This window comes from Protobothrops mucrosquamatus, unplaced genomic scaffold (genome assembly GCF_001527695.2).
Source record: "Protobothrops mucrosquamatus isolate PMUCROS unplaced genomic scaffold, P.Mucros_1.0 scaffold_2, whole genome shotgun sequence".
NCBI classification, from domain to species: Eukaryota; Metazoa; Chordata; class Lepidosauria; order Squamata; family Viperidae; genus Protobothrops; species Protobothrops mucrosquamatus.
Window position 1 is genome coordinate 201592 of NW_015386078.1, and position 4317 is coordinate 205908.

Sequence of the window (4317 nt, forward strand, 5' to 3'; positions counted from 1 at the left end):
TCAATCTAAGACTTCTTTGTTTGTTATTTTTGTGGTCCATGGGATAAGTAATAGTTGCCTCCAACACCACAGTTCTAAAGCGTCCACCCTTCTCCTATCTGCCTTTCTCAGAGTCCAAGTTTCACAGCCATAAGTAGCAATAGGAAAAATTCTGCCAATTCCATCTTTTGGATATTTAGTAGCACACTATTAAAAAAAAATCTGCAAGATGCTCTGAAGATAAAAATGCATGCAGTCATCACAATCTGGAATACACAAGCTTTTCATGAAAGTTTTATCAAAGTTCACCCATTTTGTTGCTGATTAATGATCTCATACAGTTTGAAGGTTGACTTTAGAAGTAATGAGGCCCCATTAGCAATGATATTCAGAATAGCTATTGATATTTCTTATAGGTTAAAATCTAAGACAATGGTTTAGCTGAGTGCTGTGCTTAGTACAGCTAGTAGGGAGGGGATACCTAGCCAATTCAGGAAACCATATTTCCTTCCTCAAAAAAGGAAAATTCAGTTTAGCTGGATCTTGAATATGTGAGTATAAAAATCATGTGACCAAAATTTACCTCTCTCATTTCTGGGTTTGAGGCAGTGGTGGGATTCAAATATGTGAACAACCGGTTCTCTGTGTGGATGCCGCTTCCGGAAGTCCATTTTGGGCCTGGGCAACAAAAAATTAGCTACTGGTTCTGCTGAAGTGGTGCGAACCGGCTGAATCCCACCACTAGTTTGGGGCGACAGGAAAAGATGGAAATAGAAGCAGCAGGCTTCTGGGAAGCAAACTTTCACTCATCTACATGTCCCTGAAAGCTAAACATTGTGTGAATTGACTGAAATTTAGCCATTCCTTTCCAAGGAAAGCAAACCTTTGAATTCAAATAACCTCTAAGTTCGTCACTAATTTCATTAGGCTAACACAACTGTGACTTTCCAGCTCATTTGTAATCTACAGGCTTCTTCTAAATACATCAATGGGTTAGCAGAAAGAAACATCAATTCTGCAGCTCTCAGACAGTAAGCTAATAACAGTTCCTTGATCAGAGGCCTGATTCAACTGTCAAAGCTAGGAAAAATCAAACTCTTTCCTTGAAGAATCAGGCCAGTTTTATGTAATTTGCAGAGGTGGGCAAAATGTCCTTCTCTCCCATGTGATATCTATCTCTCCCATTGCATGGTTTTAACTACCCACATGGCTGCCTTTCTATTATAACAACTTATCTTTACAGGCAGGCAATGTGTGAAGTATGAGGTTGAACTATTTGGACTTAATGGATGAGGGATTCTGGGAGTTGATGACCCCATATCTTAAAGTTGGTACAGTCCTAAATTTCAATGTAGTATTCCCCCATCTGTATTTTAACACAATTCGTAATGAGTAGAAATCCATTTCTGCGCAGATGACCATAGAAATTATATGCTATACCACGGGTGTCAAACTCGCCACGTCACATGACGTGTCATGACGTATCATGACTCTTTTTGCATTGCTGGCAATGGGGTGGGCGCGGCTTCGGTATGATGAAACTGGCCCATGGGCCGGCAGTTTGACACCCCTGTGCTATACTGAAGTATCATGTGTATGTGTCTTTAACACCCGCACTGATGGACTCTGGCAGTAAAGAGTTCATAAAATGTTGTGAGTGGATATTGCAAGATAAAACACGGGTTGGATTCATCCAACATCCATCTTTTCTTACTGTGTGGAAGGTAGTTGTTTGACTATCCTCATGAATGCTTTAGATTTTCTTGTGCCCTTTTCTCACCAGTAGAAAGTAGGCAAGACAAAAAATTGGGTGTGAGAGAGTGTCTGTGTGAACTGGAGAACTGCAGGGTATATTTCTACTCCAGCCGATTTATATTCAATTTTAAATAAACTATTCAGACATTAATGTGCTGGTTTATTTAAGAGATTGTACTTTCTTTTGAGAATGTTATGGCTGATTATCTTGGATTTTTCTTTCCTTTTATAACAACCCAACCCCCTCCCTCCCAGTCACTGCAATGTGAGGTTCTTAGCAACTTCCTGGAATGATCATTACACAATGTTGCTCCTAGTGCACAAGACATTTCTTTTAATGGAAGAAAAAAAGGCAGGCCTTCAGTTCCTCTGGTGTGTTTTCAGAAATAAACTTGGTTATCTTTACAGCAAGGAAAAAAAAACTATCCACATATAATGCCTGCTAGGGAAAAAAAAAAAGAGTGTGTTTAATTTTGTTTCCGCCACCTCATTTCTGAAAACACCGAGACTCTGATTGAAACCCTCATCACTACACTATCCTAACTCTCTTTCCAAATCTCTGAATAAGTACAGATAGTCCTTGACTTACGAGCCTCAAATTTCTGTTGCTAAGCAAGACAGATGTTAAGTCAGTTTTGCCCCATTTTATGAACTTTCTTGCCACAGTTGTTAAATGAATCACTGCAAGTTGTTAAGTTAGTAGCACGGTTGTTGAGTGAATCTGGCTTCCCCATAGACTTTGTCAGAAGGTTGCAAAAAGTGATCACATGACCTAGGGACACTGCAAGTATTATAAATGAGTCAGTTGCCAAGAGTCTGAATTTTGATCACATGACCTTAGGGATGTCGCAGCAGTCATAAGTGTGAAAAACGGTCATAAGTCACTTTTTAAAGTGTTGTTGTAACTGCGAATGGTCATTTAATGAACTGTGGTAAAAGAACTGAGGTCTATCTGTATTGCCTGAAGACAAACTACCCAGATGGCTCTATTCACAGAAGTCTAATCGAAAAGCCTATGAAATGCCCATTGCTGTTGTGTTTTTATTTTTGTATGGCTCACGTTTTATATGCTTTCTATGGGGACTAGTTTGATAGCAACAGCACATAAATATTTTAATATCTAAATTGCTTCCTTTCCATTTTCTCAACAAGTAAAATAACCCCATGTGGATGTCATGCTTAGAAAAAGAAATCTTTATTGTTTCTGGGATTGTATGGTGCTCAAAATGAAGCCAAACAGAGACACTTAAACTATCTTTTAACAACTTAAGCATGGAAGGCCATATGGTGGGTGGTTGGCAGGCTCACCCTAACATTTTATGTTGAACCCCAAGATATGCAAGGATCATTGAAAGGAATTCCCAATTGTATTTAGCTGAATGTGTTTACCATCATTTGTGCTATATGTGGAGAGTATCCATGAACAAAAGACATGGAACATATCTTTCCCACAAAGGACTGAGATAGTAAAGCTGGAACTATCATGCTTGGTCTCCTATATACTGTGGTCATGATCCCATGCTTTACTAATTGTACAAGACCTACCCATAAGATTTTCCCAGTACAAAAATGGCTGTTGTTGCAATTTGAAGTGGTATCAGGGAATGAAAGGGGTAGCTCCAAAGAGTGAGACAGAGTTTTATCTTTCTCTTGCATGGACTGTTTTAGTTTGCTTTCTGTTTTCCCACTTCCTTATGGTCTCCCTACATCCATACATGTCCTGGTGGCATAGTGGCTAAAATGCAGTAATGCAGGCAAACTTTGCCCACAGTCTGGAGTTCGATCCTGATGGGGATCAAGGTTGACTCAGCCTTCCATCCTTCCGAGATCATTAAAATGAGGACCCAGATTGCTGGGGACAATAAGCTGACTCTGTAAACTGCTTAGAGAGGGCTGTAAAGGATTATGAAGCAGTCTATAAATCTAAGTGCTATTGCTATGTACACTAAAGACATTTACTAACGTTGTAGATTAATTTTTCTATGACATCACCTTCCCTCTACCTAAAGTAAAAAGAGTAGCAGGTGTTGAAAGCAACAGATCCAAGCCAGGGCAATTACTGCAGGACTGAACTTGCCTTAGGAATGTTGGCTCAGAAATGGCTATTTGCAAAACAAATTCTAATTTAAATCTTAGTGGGAAACCGAGAATTAGAAATGGACATCACTGCCATGCCGTTCTAGCAGAATCAGACAGTGGCAACATTCAAGGAGTCTCTTGCTTTAAGAATATAAAGTGTTTATATGTGCCAAAGGCTAAAAAAAAAATCTGTATTCCAATCTTCAAATATGCAGCCCAATCCACAAAATAAAAGTTTACCTGCCAAAGCTCATCAAGATTTCAGCATCAAAAAAGACCCAGTAGGAGCTCCTCCATAACAGACAATGAAGAGAACAATAAATGCACCAATGTTGTCATTCCATACATTGCAGGAATATCTGAAATGGTCAGGAGTATCTTCAACCAACACAACATACATGCAGATAATACACTAAGGCAGAAGCTTGTCCACCCTGGGGATGAAACACCCAGATGCAAACTGAGCAACATGGTATATGCAGTACAATGCAGTGAGACATGTGC